At 30.5% G+C, this 18,899-nt stretch overlaps 1 long non-coding RNA gene across 1 annotated transcript; it reads right to left on the reverse strand.

Annotated features, from left to right (window-relative positions):
- Window positions 1-11,621: 11,621 nt before the first annotated feature.
- On the reverse strand, window positions 11,622-18,528 carry LOC132945761 (uncharacterized). The gene is made up of 13 exons (XR_009664594.1): window positions 18,319-18,528; window positions 18,014-18,089; window positions 17,845-17,928; window positions 17,664-17,772; window positions 15,735-15,932; window positions 15,383-15,490; window positions 15,062-15,309; window positions 14,392-14,515; window positions 13,608-14,212; window positions 13,373-13,508; window positions 12,708-13,172; window positions 11,868-12,089; window positions 11,622-11,780 (listed from the first exon to the last, which is right to left on the reverse strand). It is a non-coding gene; the product is annotated as an uncharacterized LOC132945761 (long non-coding RNA).
- Window positions 18,529-18,899: the final 371 nt, after the last annotated feature.

Consider the following 18,899-nt stretch of genomic DNA (forward strand, 5'->3'; position numbering starts at 1 on the left):
ATAACTACAACGGTGATTATATCTAACAACAAGTATTGGTACCAAGTCAGTTTAAGAGCTTTAGAGTTTAAATGGTAAGCTCCATTATGGCGTAGTACGTACTCGAACCAATAGTTGACCATTTCTGATGGTGGGGCCGGGTGGTCCTTGAAGCGTTTCGAAACGATTTTTGCACGGAGAAAGTACCTATATAAAGTAAATACAGACATACAGTAATGTTGTAGTTTAACCTTTTTTTTTTTTTTTTTTAAATTAGTATAAATCAAAAATATAAAAAAATATAAAATGTACGTACTCGAACCAATAGTTGACCATTTCTGATGGTGGGGCCGGGTGGTCCTTGAAGCGTTTCGAAACGATTTTTGCACGGAGAAAGTACCTATATAAAGTAAATACAGACATACAGTAATGTTGTAGTTTAACCTTTTTTTTTTTTTTTTTAAATTAGTATAAATCAAAAATATAAAAAAATATAAAATGTACGTACTCGAACCAATAGTTGACCATTTCTGATGGTGGGGCCGGGTGGTCCTTGAAGCGTTTCGAAACGATTTTTGCACGGAGAAAGTACCTATATAAAGTAAATACAGACATACAGTAATGTTGTAGTTTAACCTTTTTTTTTTTTTTTTAAATTAGTATAAATCAAAAATATAAAAAAATATAAAATGTACCTACTGGCTATTATAAATGAAGTTGGAATTAAATATTTATTAGCTTAAAGATTTAAGGTGCATATAAATTAAAAATAAAATAAAATGTTTAACAAGATTGTAAGTTGTAACCATTATTTACTACACATTTTAAGATAATGTATGGTCGTAAAAGTTAAAAAACTCGATTACATATTTAAATTTGAGCAAATAGACTTAAAGTTGAACGTGTTTATTTTTAGGAGCTATTAAAAATTCAAATATAGTGCATTTGGGTATGTTATTTATGTGATCGGAATTTAATTGTATTTAACTATAAAATAAAGTATAATGCGATTATATTATATTATTATTCATGTTGAAGGACCTCCGATGGGAGGTCTCTTCCCTCAGTCTCTTCTGTTATGTATCAATATTTTGTTAATATTACACTTTAATTTACATTTAAATATTTATCTATCAAAATGTATTGCAAAATTGTCAAATGTTTAAAAAATTAACTGCACATTATTTAGTTGACAATGTATATAGTACATAGAGTAGTATATAGAGTTCAATAATTTTACCTAGGTAATAGGTTATAATATTAGGTAAACATATATTATGTATAATATAGATTCAACTAGATATTAATTAATTTTTTGCTTTTCGCGTACTCACGATTAGTAATTACCTACTAATTTTCAGAGTTGGTCAGTATCATGATACATAATTTTGAAGTATCAACATAATATTTGTATTATTACTGAGAAGAAATTAGCATTCCACGTCAACATTATTTGATAGGCGCGTACTTACAATTGTATTAAAATATCTCGTATATATTATGCTTCTAAAATATCTACAAATAATAAATATAATTGTTTAAAAAAAGTTTGTAGATATTAAATCTAGACTTGATTAATCTAAATCATGCATAGCCGTATTATAGGTACATGTAAAAATGTAATACGATTCCGATTACGCCGAAACCGGTAGCATTTTTAAAACATTCGTAGGTTTTACTTGATAAAACTATATTGTTTGAGTATATGATTTAATTGTAACTATTTGCTACTTACTAGCTGGCCACAAGCAAACTATACTGGCCACAATATAACACTACTGTCTACTACTATAGTTTATTTTTTTCGGTAACAAATAGTTTATTGAAACCCGTCATTAAGTGTTTGGCTCTCATCCTGTTCGCCCGTCCGTTTACACGTCATATATTATATACAGAGATGGACGCCACATCGAGAACTGTCGTATGCCAACAGTATTATGCAAATAACGAGGGTCGGTCCATAGTAGATGTTCTGGATTTGGCAGTTGATCTCAAGAACACAGCCGCGGTCGAGACATCGTTACTGCACAGCGGACCCGACGCAGAGAAGAGAACGCGGTCGTCACCGGAATTGAGAATAACTAACTTACCCGTATACCAGCAGGACGTAGTTATGATTGCACCATCATCGGAGCCTGCTGCAACTTTTTGTGTGACATCAAAGACGGACGCACCCGGGGAAACCTCATTGATTGACGCGCTGGACCTGGCCGTCGATCGTAGGATCACTCCCACGCCTGTCCTGCAGCTGCCGATACAGCGGCGCGAACATTTCCGGTCGTCTTTTGAGCTGCGAATCCAGTCGCCCGTGTACGGTGGCGTGAAGGCTGACCCGCCGGTACCCGCGGAATTCCCGGAAAACCCTGCAGCGCGGTCTGTTGGTCGGCGGAGGTCTGCGTGGAAGAGAACGAAGAGATTCGTTTGGAAATCCTTGGTGAACGTGGCACGCAGGGTTTGCATCTGTCAAACCCTCGTGGACATAGAATAATGTTCGCCAAGTTTTCCCCTTCCATCACCGCTGTACGCCACAGTGGTACCTGCAGCAGTTTCAGCCGTCAGCCGCCCGTCAACCTGCAGTTTTTGGCGTACCGCATGATGGTGCCAGGCCGGTCGAAACGCACCACCTGTTGTTTCCGCCGGACAATTTATTTATTCGTTCGACACCGTTAAATTACTATAAAAATAGCTTTAACCTAACCTAATTATTGTGCGCGTTCGCCAGTAGTCCGTCCGACGTTTTTCGCCCCCGCTTTTAGGTCCGTTCGTGCACGCTGTTTTTCGCATACGTACTTTGTATTACATTGTACACTGCCGTTCTCCGCCGCGTGTTTAGTTTGTCGGGCTCCGTCATTTCTTCGAATAAATATTAAATTGTATTAGTTCTCGGTGCCTGATTTTTTTTATATGTTAGTTTTGCACAGCTTTCGGCTCCTTTTCGCTTCGTTTTTTCTTGCAGCTAAGTCAGCGTCTTTATGTTCCTGTTGCAGCACTCTCAAACCACGTTGTACCTATGTGATTTAGTGAATATCGTTTAGTAATTATCGTTCATTGCAATATTGCATTATAGTTTGCCCTCATTAAATTTGTCTTTTCTCCAGTTAATATGGAGGTCAAATTTACCGGCTATATTGTTATAAATAATTATGTTCCAAATTATGTTTTATTGTGTATTGTTATATGGGACTGTTGTCTAAAAATTATGTATTGTTATATGAGACTGCTGTCTAAAAACCATGTATTATATTATGAGACTGCGCATTATGATTCTTCACATTATGTATTATTAAATGAGACTGTTGTCTAAAAATTATGTATTGTTATATGAGACTGCTGTCTAAAAACCATGTATTATATGAGACTGCGCATTATGATTCTACACATTATGTATTATTAAATGTTGTATTATTAAATGTATTTAATCTAAAAATTATGTATCATTGTATGAAACTGTTGTAAATATATATTTAGCCATGAATTTATTATTGTTTATTTGTTCATGGTAATACGCACAAAGTTTTGTATTTCGTTTTGTATAGATAGCGCCCTAGCGGGTACATCATATTATTGTAGGTACCACGGTATAAGTACTGGCATTGACTTTTTATTGATTTGTTTTTTTTTTTTTATTAAAGAAGATTTTTATTATATTATGTTATTAACAAAAAATGATACAAAGTATTAAGGGAAATAATAAAAATTACCTACACCTTTAAGCTAAGCTTGTGGTGGATGAAGCGAGTCACGTGATTGAATTAAACTACACAATTAAATAAATGATAATACGAATAATAAGAACAAAAGAAAAAATATACAAATGTTTCTTATACTAGATTTTGTAATACCGAATCATAAACGATTAATAAAAATATTTCTTTTCACATCTATTAGCAAAGATTTAAAATTAACAGGGCCCAGATAGTTAACGAACTTTTGTGTGGGTAAGGTAAATTCTGTCAAAAGTTGAACTTTAATTGCTTATATTTTTCAACTGTTACTGTCACAATATATCGGGAGTATTGTATTAATTTTCCAAGCTGATTTGACGAAACAAATAAAATTTTATCGATATTTATAGAAAAAAAAACTAAATAATTGAAATTTTGAAACTTAAAAATGTCAATAAACAGCTCAAAAAGAGTCAAATTATTTTCAAAGTTGTATGGAGTATAGAAAATGCTGATATAAACATTCAGTGAAATTTTCAAGTATCTACAGTAACTATGATACTTATTCTTGATAATACGCACATTTGTATATGAATTTTTATTATGTAATTTATATTTTTTTTTTGCATTTTTGGTAATTTTTAAAGAATTGTTCATGTTGTAGCTTTTATTCAAAATTATAAAAATTTTAATACAACTTATATATTTTTATGAAAGGAAAAAAAGTCCGAGAAAAAATTATATAATACATATTAATAACTAAATAGAAATAAAAATATTTAATTAAAATTAGTTCGTAAAAAATTATAAAACAAAAATATTTTATTATTAAATAGTAATTTTTTCAAATAATATGTTTTAATTGCTCTGTGCCTCTGTATACTCAAATTTACTTACTATAGGTACATCGGTACATGTGATAATTAACTTACATAGGTACCTATAGTAAGTTATAATAATAATAAATAGTAAAATATTTTTTTGTTAACCTTTTACTAACTCATTTTAATATAATAATTTAATATACAAGTAATTTTAAAATACAATTTATTAATTATGATAATGGTTGTGCATAATTAATATTTATGTAATATAATGTACAATATACCTTCCTAATAAATTATTTTTTCCTAGAACTATCATTTACCAATTTTACAGTGACTTATATTCAAAAACGGTTTTACTTGCCTAGTTTCAGTAGTAAGTTCTATATTATTCACATCATCTATCAAAACATTTTCGGACACTAGTAAATGTGTTTTTTCCTGTTACAATTAAAATAAAAGAATAATGAATAAGTAGTGAATAATCTTCAATTTTTTAGAATATTTTTATTATTGTAATTTTTATATCTGTTTATATAATTACCTGATCATCGCAGCTTTGATCTATGTCACTTTTTTTCAATCTTGATTGTAAATTGTTCAATGGATGTTTTTTTAACCTAGGCGCACTTAACTTACACCTAGCTTTTCGCCCAAAACGCCAGTCTTTACCTTCATTTTGTAAATTAATGAAAAAAAAGCACAAACCACCGGAAACTCACAGACAACTTTACTGATCAGAGTGTAGTGTTCAAATAAAATGATTCAGAGGTAGTATTATATTATATTATGTTGGTTGTATTTAATTTTGGAAAAATATTATTATTATTATTGATTATTATTGTTGCCTATTAATTATTCTTGTATACCTATCCACTAATCCTTATCTGCTAATTGTTTCCGAGAATCGCTGTCACGTCGAGTCGGGCAACCGCGCCGGAAACTACTCTCACACGCGCACGCGCATGTCAATACATCGCGAAAAATGAAATATATTCTTGTTTGCATGACTATAAAAACTACTAAAAGCGGTAGTAAATTAATCATACTTCCCGTAGTCCGATTGTAATTTCGAAAAAATGGTTGAATTTATAAACTTCTAGACTATGTTTCTTAGGAATCACTTTTTTTATTTAAAATCAGATGTGCCCAAAATAAATACAAATGTAATGCAATTATTTCATGGGATTTCTATAAAAAAAATGGTTATTTTAAGGTCATTTTAAATTGAAAATTGAAAATCGACTTCCTAAGAAACCTAGATATTTTATCAATGAATTCAAACATGTATAAAACATTTAAATCGGACATTCCGAAGTATGTGTAATTTACCACCGCTCATTGGTCTAAAACGTATGAAAAATACGTGAGCTGCAGCCCCCTTAAGAGGTTCCGACCGAGTGATAGACATCACGCAAACAGTGCCGGATCTTGAACTCTGAGGGCCCCAGTGCAAAAAAAATATATAGCGTGGTGCTTTGAAAATAAAATGTACTTAATAATCCAGTTTTATGTAGTAGATATCGGTCAATTAATATTGATGTTTTACCCGGTATTACGTGCCACGTGTACGGTGTACCTATAACATACTAACTTCTATATTTACAATAGTGGTATATAAGTTTTAAATTTTAAATTTTGATGTAAATGTAAAACGAATTGATATTCATAAAATATATTATGTTATCTTTACTTTAATTTCAATGTATTCTGTATACCTATACATATGATATGGTATGAATATGCAATGATTGCGCGGTAGGGTATTTCATGAGACTATTGGCTGATTGCCAATCACTTAACTGGTATACCTATAATAGTACCTACTATTCGACTATAAAATATGACATATTCTCACATACAACATACGGTTTTGCATTATAAATGTAAAATATGGGTGGTGGTGGCATAGATATATTATGGATGAGGCCATTTGTCTTTAATATAATATATTAATATCTATGGGTCAATGGGTGGTGGTCGACCTCTAGGCTCTAGCAGTCATAGATCTAGAATATTGGCCTCATGAAATAAAAAAAAACGCCCGAAAAACCCCCTGGCTATACCATTGCCGTTCACCAGTCACCACAACTTATAAAAAATATAATATTGTTCACTTGGATCATCCAATCACAAATTATATAGAAGTTAGTATAGATTAAACCTACTTAAAGCAAAAGAAATTAATCCTGAGATAATAACACTAACAGATATTCTATCTAAACTCTCATATTCTTTTGTAGAAACAATACAAATACTAACATTAAATTTAACATTGCCTGTTAATACAGCTTTCAATTAACGCTTTTTTTTTGGGGACTTTTTAACTATGCGGGAGATAACCAGTGTTGTAAAGAAAACTTATAAAGAATACTTTTATTCAAATACTTATATTTTTATTTTATACACCATAGAAAAGATTATATTCGTTTTAAGTTGGTTATGGACAATTTAAAATTTCAATTTTAGATTCTAAGTGGAACGATGAATGTATTGATTTTACAATGATCCATTTTTTAAATTTTTTTTTCTGTCTGTCATCACGGTTTGGGAAGGCAGTAAAACTGCTTCTATTTTCTTCAACAGTATCTTATTCGATGGGAAAGTGAATCTAGTTGGTGCATTCGGGAGGTCAAATTTTAAAATTCCCAATAGTTTTCAAAAACGACGGGAAAAACAACATAAATTTAAGGAAAAACAGGAATTTTTACGGAAAATCTGTTTTCCACAAAATCGATTTTGGTTTTTGGTGTAACTCTAAAACAAATGACCGTAGGTACATGAAATTTTGACTGAATGTTTATATTAGCATTTTCTATACACCATAACATTTTCCAAATATTTTGAGCTGTTTATGGACATTGTCAGTTTTCAGTTTTTTTAGTTTTTTTTCTATGAATATCAATAAAATTTTATTTGTTGGGTAAAAAATCGTAAAAATGTAATGCAAGGCTCCTGATATATTGTTACAATACTACAATAGCACTTGAAAAATATTATAAATACATAGGCACACTTTTTTTTATATAAGCATTTAAAGTTCGAATTTTGACTAAGTTTATTGATTTTAAAACTTAATAATTATTTTGTAGTTAAACATGTATAAAATGTTCAACTTTAATAGCTAAGGATTGGAAATTTAAAACAAGCTTCCACGGAAATAGATTATAGGTATATAAATTACTTTATTCACAATAATATTGTCAAATATATTTGGTAATATCATAGGCTGACTGACTGTTTTCGCTCAGAATCGTTTTTCTTATACAATGATATTACACCGTTGAATTCAAATTGAACACCGTCCGTTACAGTGACCCACTATTGTAACCTACTGTACAGCAGAGCGACATCCACTTGCCCACTTTTGTGCAGCCGATTTTAAAGCCGAATTATCGCACGAGCACGCCACGCTTGCGTCTTATCTTTTACCACGCCCGAGGTGTGAATATTGACGTCGGCGGTCGGCGTGATGGCCTTGCCGCACGCCCTGTCAATATGGACACGTGTTGCCGTATCTTGGTCGTAGCGATACGCGTCACACAACCCCGCTGGGATCGCCTTGCCCTCTTTCCACGACACGCGTGACACGATTGCGAGTAGCGTGACAAAATATACTGACCCACTGTTTTGTCATGGCGAGTAGTATGTTTTAGTTAGTGTTTGAAAATTTCATGAAATTTAAAAAAATAAAATATTTCAAATGTGTGAAATATTTCAGTGTCTTAATCAATTTTGTTTTAATAAGTTTTGTAATTACATAATATAATTGTCATTAACTACCTTCAGGGGCGTATACAAGGGGGGGGGGGGATGTGGGGGTCAGATCCCCCCCCCCCAATAGGCCTTTTTTTAAATTTTATAAAATAGTGTTCTTGATGACTTAATGTAAGGAAATTACAAGGGAAAAAAATGGCAAGGATTTTTTGTAAATTTTTATTTTAACACATTCAACAATTAATTAAAAATAATTTACTTTATATTAATCAGTAATCATATATTCATTTCATATTCATATAATCGTATTATGTGATATTTGATGATATGTATATTATATATACAAGTATAATAAATTATTATAAGATAATAATATGTGGCAGACCAGCCACGGGCCGTCGCCAGTCGCCACCGTCACCGATATCAACGCGGCATGTCCGTGCGTATAAATAATACATTTTCCTATACATTAGAAAAAGAAATATAGAAATAGCTAAAAATAGCTTAAATAATAAATATTATTATCTAAAAACAAAAATCAACCACAAATATTATGTCAGTTGTATGAACAAGTCATAACTACATATAACTACTTGTAGGATTTAAAATAAAATGTATTGAATATATTATATATGTTTTATCATTTATTAGGTATTTAAATGTGCACATACCTAGGTTTAGGTATTTTTGTTCCGTAATAATTTGTTTGCAACTGATCCCCCCCCCCCCCCCCATACAAAAGTTATGTATACGCCACTGACTACCTTCATAATTGTATGGTACCTATATGTATACCTAACCTTTGGTATTATACATTTAAAATGGTATACAACATTATTAAATATTTTTATGTTTATACGATACAAGTAGGTATATAATCTTATACATGTATATTGTATACCTACTGAATTCTTACATTAGAATTTAGAACACTGAACATTAGTACAGCGTTATATACTTATCAATATTTATCATATTATATAGGTAGGTATTCTACTAATTACTATACATGCTCATTGACGACTTATGTCGATACCGACTTATCGAGTTACAGAATACCGCTGCTGGGGGGGGGGGGGGGGGGGCTTGGCTAAATGATAAAATACTAAAACAGTAAAATCCATTCATTATGTAGATTGTAGGTACAATATTTTGGTTGCAAGAGTCACTAAATCCAGTAAATCCTTCAAAATCTAATAGTCACTAAATAAAATGTTATACGTATATTAGCCGCCGTCCGTGCAGGCGCAATCGGTTGCTCTGTGACGCGTATACCTAACACGAGTCGTCGCTCAAGTTGATAATTCCTATAGATTTTTTTAACGTTATACGTGCCGTAGATGTTTTGACCCTTTTTCGATAATTTTTTTTCAGCCTTTTAAAAATGAACGTTTCAACCGTAAATATATAACAATATATTTTATAATAATTCACGTTAAGAGGATAAATCGGGCTATCTATCGATATCCGATACCATACATGTTGTATAATGCTGCGTTTGTCTTGTTGCGTACACCCCCGCTTACAGGAGATTGTGGCAGGAATGGATGATAGTATGGCGTAGCACTAATGATCAACAATTTGTAGTTATAACTCGGAATTATTTGACCCTCCCCAGAAAAAAATTGAAAATACACCACTGCAGACAGATCACATGACATCGAAAATGCATTCGTTGAAGGATGCTTATATTCTTATTACCTATATATAATATATTGCATACTTACGTAGATGATTGTTTATTTTCACCAACAATTTGGATTTTGGGCTCAAAAGCCGTCAGAAATATCCTCGGTAATACTATAATAACTATATACAGGGTGTAATAGAATAGATATTTTAAAACTATTAATATAATAGCTATAGCCTTTTATTTTCATATATTTTAGATTCTGAGTGGAACGATGAATGTATTGATTTTACAATGATGTGTGTTTTTTTTTTGTGACTATCATCACCTTTTGGGACAGTAAAAGTGCTCGGATTTTATTCAACAGTAACTTTTCTGATAGGAAAGTGAATCTAGTTGGTACTTTGGGAGTCAAAAGTAAAAATTTCCCAGTAGTTTTCAAAAGCGACGTGAAAAACAAAAGAAAAATTAAGGAAAAACGGGAATTTTTACGCAAAATTTGTTTTCGAGAAAATCGATTTTGGTTTTTGGTGTAACTCTAAAACAAATGACCGTAGGGACATGCAATTTTGACTGAATTTTTATAATTGCATTTCCTATACACCATAATATTTTCCAAATATTTTGATTTATTTTGAGCTGTTTACGGACATTGTCAATTTCCATTTTTTTTAGTTTTTTTTCTATAAGTATCAATAAAATTTTATCTGTTGAGTAAAAAAGCTTGAACATTTAATCGAAGGCTTCTTCTATATTGTGACAATCACATTTGAAAAAAATTAAAAATCCTTAGTCACAGTTTTTAATGTTTTTATTTATAAGCATTTAAAGTTCAAATTTTGACAAAATACGGAAAAATCACGAAAATTATTTTGAGTTTAGAATTCATTAAAATTTTTCTTTTTAAATCTAAGATTTGAAAATATAATACAAGATTATCCATAAGTTAGTCCACCTTTATCAAAAAAAAAATGTCTACAAGAAAGTCAAATTAAATTTTTATAAGCGTTTGAAATTCATATTTTTACATTATTTGATATTCACTCGATTTCTCATGTATCAATTTTCTTATTTTGTTGTAATTAAAAAACGAATGACTGTAAATACTTGAAAATTTCACTGAATGTTTATATTAGCATTTTCTATACACCATAAAATTTTGAAAATAATTTGACTCTTTTTGAACTGTTTACGGACATAGTCACATTTCAATTTTTTTAGTTTTTTTTTCTATAAATATCAATAAAATTGTATTTGTTGTGTAAAAAAGCGTGAAAATTTAATACAAGGCTCCTGATATAATGTTACAATTGCAGTTGAAAAATAATAAAAATACATAGGCACAATTTTTTTTTATAAGCATTTAAAGTTCAAATTTTGACAAAGTGTATCAAATTCAAAGTTTAATATCTTTTTTGTAGTTAAAAATTTTATAAAATGTTCGAATTTTATAACTAAGGATCGAAAATTGAAAATAAGGCTCCACGTAAATAGGTTATATATAAATTACTTTTTTCACAGTAATATCATCAAATATACTTGGTAATATCATAGGCTGACTGACCGTTTTCGCTCAGAATAGTTTTTCTTATACAATGATATTATATCATTGAATTCAAATTTAACACCATCCATTACAGTGACCCACTATTGTAACCTACTGTACAGCAGAGCGACATCCACTTATCCACCTTTTTTTTATTGGTGTTAGTACAAGTGTTAGTGTACAACAAATGGATTGGAAAGTTTCCATAGAATATATAATTATAATTATTTTTATACAATTTACAATTTACAAATACAATTTAAATAAAATAAATCAGCATTGCATGACCGGATTTGAAATTACAATGGTTTGTTGCGGTTCGGTGGGTGCCCGGTGAACTTCCTATGTTCTGCATCGACCCGTTTTGTGGCGCAGCACTGCAGCAGAAACGTTATACAGCTGACCGTTCGACAAAGGCACTGCAATATTATTTGAAAATATTATTTCTACTTAATTGTAATAACCGAAACGTAATAATTGTGTATAATGTAATATATATTAAGCACCTATTAATGGAATTGTCATTAATGTAGATATAGATCTGGCAAGATGATGCTGGCCTAGCGCAATGCCAAGATCCATTGCGTATCTGATGAAATTATTGGCAACTTTTTCACAATGCGTAAGTAATCTGATGAATGGTGACGTGATCGCTGCCATCATGGGGTGGACCAGTATATACAAAAATATCGGACATCAGGTTGTCAGCTGTATTTATAAATAAAGTCCTGGAAGTGGGAAGGACAATAGCCCTTAAAATGCTATTGCATCTCAACATTGATAAAAACAAGGAATAATTAAAAAAATGGCAACGGAATTGGCCTACAAATCTGAATATGTGTTCATGAACAAAAAATTTTTCAATATAATATGACCGGTCCAATAATAACTTTCCGTAAGTCCATCAGCATGATGTGCCACGGCTACTCAAAACCGTATCGACATCCATCAGATAACTTTGGTAAGGTAAGTTTGTAAACTGTTCCGTTCATTCTTGCGGAATGCTAAAGAAAATTAATTTATTAGATAAATATTGCCATTGAATATAAATACTATTTATAATCAATGATATTACTTTACTACTATAACAATTTTTAAATATAGACGCTTTCAATTTACAGTTATGCAGATGGATGTCGATCGGTTTGGGAGCGACGTCTTTTACGGCATTGTTCTAACGAGTTCAAATATAAATAATAAATTATTATAATATTGTTATGTTATAGGTACGGTTAGGTATATTAAATTAATTTTAAGTAGGTATGTACTATATTAATATTATAGTCTATTAATTATTTTTTAACTATGCTTTTACTGTATTAAATACATAATGACTTATAACTTACATTATTGGATCGGACATATTATAGCAACATCGAGTTGATATATCTGTCCATAAACACATTTTCGATTTTTTCGAAACCCCGCACCAAGTCCTTTACACATTTTCAAACACTACATAGACATTTAAAATATAAATTGTTGATCCACATAAATAATAACAATTTATATTTAAGCTGAATGATGTACAAACCATTTTATTTTTCTATTCATTTTCATTTTTATCTATGTTTTTCAGTAGATGTAACATAATTTTCCCTCCATTATCTTATCCATACACAAATCCAACAGCCCGATTACATCCATTTTATTGTATTCTGGACTGCCCCATGGTGGCGATGTGACTATAACGTCACCCTTTATTTGATTTGCCAGTTTGAAAAAGTCTCCTACAACAAACTCAATTTTATCACGTACGCCAAAAATCATGGCATTTTGCTTGGCCATCATTATTTTATCGGCATCAATATCTACAGACAGAAAATATTACAATTATTAGAAGCTGCAAATAATAGGTACTTAATATATTGTGATTTGTGATAATATAATATAATATATTGTAGACAATTATTACATTTCGGTAATTAAAATTAAGTAGAAATAATATTTTCACATTTAATTTCCACGAAAACGGTTTTATTTATTTTGAGTGCAAAAAATATTACAATACCTTTGTGAAACCATCTCGCCAGATGAATTACGTTGCTGCCTGCGCCACAAAAAGGGGTCCACAACCACTTTTACGTTGCCACATTTCTCTGCTATATACTTAATAAGCAGCTCCGGTTAGGCCGAGTAAAAGCTCTCTATAAAACAAAACCAAACATACGATTATAATATATATCATTTTTATTTTTAACATGATATGATACACATACGTATAAATGTTTTTTTTACATAGGTACCTTCGTCCATCAGAACGCCTTCGTCGAATTTTGAAAATAAGGCATATTTCTACTTCTAATATTGGAACGTGTTTTGACTGTAGTTCGGCAATATAAAAAGAACATTATTTAATTTCTGATTTTTAATTATTATACCTATAGGTAAAAACGTATTTGGTTTCGGCCCTCGCGGGGGACGGCTTCTCCACACTGACAGGGAGCGGAGCGACGTCTGCAGCTGTGGTGTCTACAACGTGGACAATCGGACTTTCGGCGGAGTCTGGTTTTCCGGTCGGCTGGAGAACCGAGCAACTCCGCCGCGGAAAACATGCCGGTGCCAACTGACTGGGCGGCGAACCAAATCACAAAGGCTACAGTGTCGCGGTCGCTCGTCTCACGCAATCCGATAAAACAGACGAGGAAAGCGACACCATATCACCGTCGACTCCCGTAAAACAGTTAACCAATGCACGTTGCACCGCAGGACTCTTCACCACGTTGGCGATGAACGCGGTCATCGCGAGTCCTGTGCACAACATACAGAGTAGCAGTCCTATCACGGACACGGCCGAAGTACCGACGACCAGCATCAAAGTGGCGCTGACAAATGCGGTGAGATTGTCGTCCTGCGATAAAATAGGAAAATATTAAAGTTAATAATGATTAAATGATTTATAGTTAATTCGTCGATGAACGCGTAACGCACAAACCGCTTGTAACAGCGTTTTTCTATATAATATCAAATAAAACTTATGTACGACTGTACAAAGAAAAATATGCGAGTAAAATAATATATGAAACCTACCCTATATTATTGTGTCACTGTGCAGGTCATGGCCGTATTTACAATATTTCCACTCGTGGGCAACAGCATTTTGGCGCCCATGTTTTTGCTAATGATTAATTTGTCCCATCCCAATATTTACTGTCTACGAAAAATCAGAAACAACATTTAAGTTACATAATAAAATCATAAAATATTATATAATTGTTAATTACTTAGGTACTTATAAATAATATGATAGACATTAACAAATTACAGAATTATAAAATAGTATAAACAAAAAATATTAGGTAGGTACCCACAAAAAAGTATTTAAAAATTTAAATTTATAACTATATACATTTCTAAATTGTGTTCTGGAAAACTGTATAATCTGTTACTTAAAATATGTTTATGTTATAATAAAAAAGTATACATTATTAAAAGTAATAGTTTGACTCTTTCGTCCCTGAATACCGAACCCTAAGGCTATACTCGTTCACCCCTTTCAGTGTCCCTCAAGTGTATTATAATATACATAATATCTAATATCTATACGTATTAAGACATTCTTTTCTTTATATATAATATAATATAATAATAATTCAATATAATACATATAATTACAAAAGATATATTATCTAACATATAGTCAGCAATTAAAATTTATTTTTTTGTTTTAAATATAAACACATATATTAAGTAATTATACCTGTACAGGGATGAACATGTTGTAAACATGCTTTAGTAAGATCTTTAAAAAGATAAAATTAACTTTCCTTAACTTCATATAATGGATCTTGCATAATATATTCTTTAATCAATTATAATGTATGTGAATCATTTATTAAACTTCCAATAAATGTTGTCTATCCATTTGCTAAATAGTAGGTTTAGAGCAACAATCATGAAGTTCTTATCAGGTGCATCAAACTGGTTTGGCCTTAGAGAGAGAGTAACCTATAAAATATAAATTACAGTATTCATAAAATAAATAATTAATTAAAAAAATTATGTTCAATTTTATACTTACTATATTTTGGTTCAATGTTTATTAAACAAGTGAAATGCATTTTTGAATAATGGCCTCAGTATATGCCATGAATACAGATTTCAAAGCAGAGCCAACAGAACATAAAGACTAACATCAAAAATAAAATATGTCTATTATTTTATTAAAAATAGTTAGGGTATACATATTTATAACAATGAAAGCAGATATTTATCTTCATCCATTAATAGTTTTAATTTTATAACTAATGGAGGCAGCAATAAATTGATACATTGACACTTATTTAAATACTGGTGAGCCTAATGTCCCAACTACCTAATATAAATTAATACCTCTTTATTCTAAAATATAAATTTTAGATGTACATACTTACATTATTTATATTAGCATTAGATTAAAATTTCTTTGTACTTTTAATTACTTTATATTTATTAAAAGCAAACTTTAATGTTTATAATATCAATCCTTATATATGGTACTAATCATTCAGTTACTGTTTTTTTGGGTAGTATTAAAAGCAGAATATGCTTCTACTTGAACTCTTGTTAAAATCCAATATCCGTACAAGTAACTAAAAAAGTTATATAAAATATTAAGTAGCAACATTATTTATGTTTCATAATATACATTCTATTTTATTTTATTTCTTTATTTTTGCCGGTTTTTTGATTACAAATTATGAATACTTTTAGTATTCAACAATAAAAACTTTAAGTTTAGATTGCAATGAAGCTTATATATTTAAAGATGATTTAATAATTATTAGTAATAATAATAATGAATATTGAATATCATCAAATAATAATATATCAAAATAAAATTATATACAAATATTATTGTTTTAGATTTTTAGTTATCAAGCCTTTAAAATATTAAATCTTATTATTTTTATTCTAACAACTATTAAAACAATTAAACATATTATATTAATTAAAATGTATTTATATATATTTTAAATTTGAATAAAGATATAAATATTATATTATATAAATTAACTTTGTTAAAAATTGCCTTTTAAGTTTAAAATTGTATAATATTTATTTATTATAATAAATTCAGATTACTTTTCAATACATTTTATAACATTTCTATAAATCCTTTTGGAAAAATCAATATTTAAGTACCTACTCACCAACCTAATAACTGTGTAATTAATATTTAATTATTTTTCAGTAATATAAATATTAAATAGAAATACATTTATAAACTAATAATTATGTCATCATAGTCTTGATTTAATAGTTCCAAATATTTTCATTAGTGGTAAACTTCTCATAATATTAATGAATTATAATAAAATAAATAAATTACACCTACCTATTAGCTAGACTTTACTATTTATTGAACAATCTGTTATCTATTAATTGGGGACCATAGAAAAATATTATTTAATAGTTGTAAATAAGTTTTAAAATATATTTTAAATATATTAAAGTTAAGAAAAAAAAGTTAACTGCAAAGTTGCCATTATTTTTTGATGGACGATTGAAGTTCAAATTTTGAAGCCAATGAATATTCAAAGTTCAAACGTATAATAATAACTTCTTTATTTAAACTAAACTAATTAAACAACCCAATTACATAAAGTACAAAAAAGAGTTTACAACAATTAGGTTATTTTTTCCAAATTCTAAAATTTGAATCTAATATAACATTCCTTTTCAATGTCTCCTTTTAATAGCCGTAGTCTTGTATAACAGGAAAGTATAAATTTGGTAGTCTTAGATAACAGGATTGTAATGTTGTCAAAAAACAGGGTAGTCACGTATAACAGGAAAGTACCGATAAATTTTATTAGTTCCACTTTTGTGTAAATATACTTTTTATTCATGATTAGTGCATTCAATATTTTGATCGACATATTTTACAACAACAGTGGCAAAATCATTATCTTTATTCTTTATACTGTATATTGTCTACTTTCTAGGGTCGTGTAGTAATTATACTAATAACTAATAACTACCTAAAAACTAATAGGTACTGAATTATAAACTATTATAGATATGATTATAATGGACAACTTAGTTGGTGATCACGCTTCAACCCCCTTCAAAATTTCAGGATAACTTAAAATTGATTTCATTCTTTTGTCAACACATCATATATTTATGTAACACGTAAACAATTATCATGGATTTAACTATAGTTAATGTAATTTTTTTGAAGGTTGTAGCAAGCAAGTCTAAAATGATATACCCATGAGTAATGGGCCCGACAACTATCACATAAGCATGAAGGTCAAGACAGAAATGTACACAACTGATGACAAAGTATAAATGTATAATAGCTATGGCAAGTATACCTGAAGACCGGAGTAACAACCCGGGCTGAGCAGGCTCTCGGTTAATGTGATGTTGGGAAAACCGACGGTTCAGGCCACGAGCAGTCGGTAATCGACATCATCCTTTAATCTGTAAAATAAAATGTAGGTACTTAGTAATAATTATTGTGCGATCGTAAACTGATCAATTAGATTGAAATACCTATGTACTGTAAATATATTTTGTCATATACGTACTGTATTCTTCAAATACCAGAATGACGACGAATGACAACATCACTGGTACCTACCACAGAATAAGACAATACTACGGTCATGACAAAATAAATTAATTTATTTATGTCATGACAACGGTACAAAGTCTTACTCACAGTATAAATCAGTGTTGTTTCAGGGAGTATTCGGGGCCACGGATATCCATTTTCTATTTAATGAATGAGCGTTTGCCTGCAAAAATAGTACAAATAAACACATGGCCCGTGTTTTTCAAATACGTAATTATGATGATTTGTGATAAACTGATAATTAGTGATTGAATCAAAAGTGCGTTGTTTGTGTGAAAATACTGAAAATGTAACTGAGTGGGCGGGAGTGTATCGTGTCTGCGTGTGTGCCGTATGAAACGAAATTAGTAATTACAATTAATGTTATATAAACAATAATAACAACAACTCACAATTTTGTGGAGCTCGGTCAGGACAACGACCGTTGTTCGATGGTGACGATGTTACGACGTCCGTTACTGCCCGTGTACCGTGTGCACGATTTAAGATACCTTAAACCGTGACCGTGTGTCAAAAACACGATTTAAGAACCATCTTAAGAGGACGCCGCACGGATATATTCTGTTGTCTGCGTCTTTACAAGACAAGTACGTATAACAGAATTGTTCTATAATGGTACTGCGTAGTGCGTAACATACCAAATTTACGGTCAGCAGATCGCGTTTAACCATAGAACAACTATAAAAAAGGTTAGGTTAAGGTTATATATAGGTTAGTTTAAAATTAGTTATTTTATAAATCGACCTATTATGAAACTTGATAGTAAGACTTAAGAACATTATCTCATGACATTGTCTGTTTCGTATGTTGGTTTTTTACGATAGTTAAATTTTTTAGCAAGTTATGCGTATATAATAATTATAGCGAAGCTTAAAAGCGTTCATAACTCACTTAAAAACGGAATTATCGTAAAAACCAACACAGATAATGGGCATAATTCTCGTTTAGCTCCCAAGCGATATTTTTTTGTGAA

The sequence above is a fragment of the Metopolophium dirhodum genome, chromosome 5, assembly GCF_019925205.1.
Source record: "Metopolophium dirhodum isolate CAU chromosome 5, ASM1992520v1, whole genome shotgun sequence".
NCBI lineage: Eukaryota > Metazoa > Arthropoda > Insecta > Hemiptera > Aphididae > Metopolophium > Metopolophium dirhodum.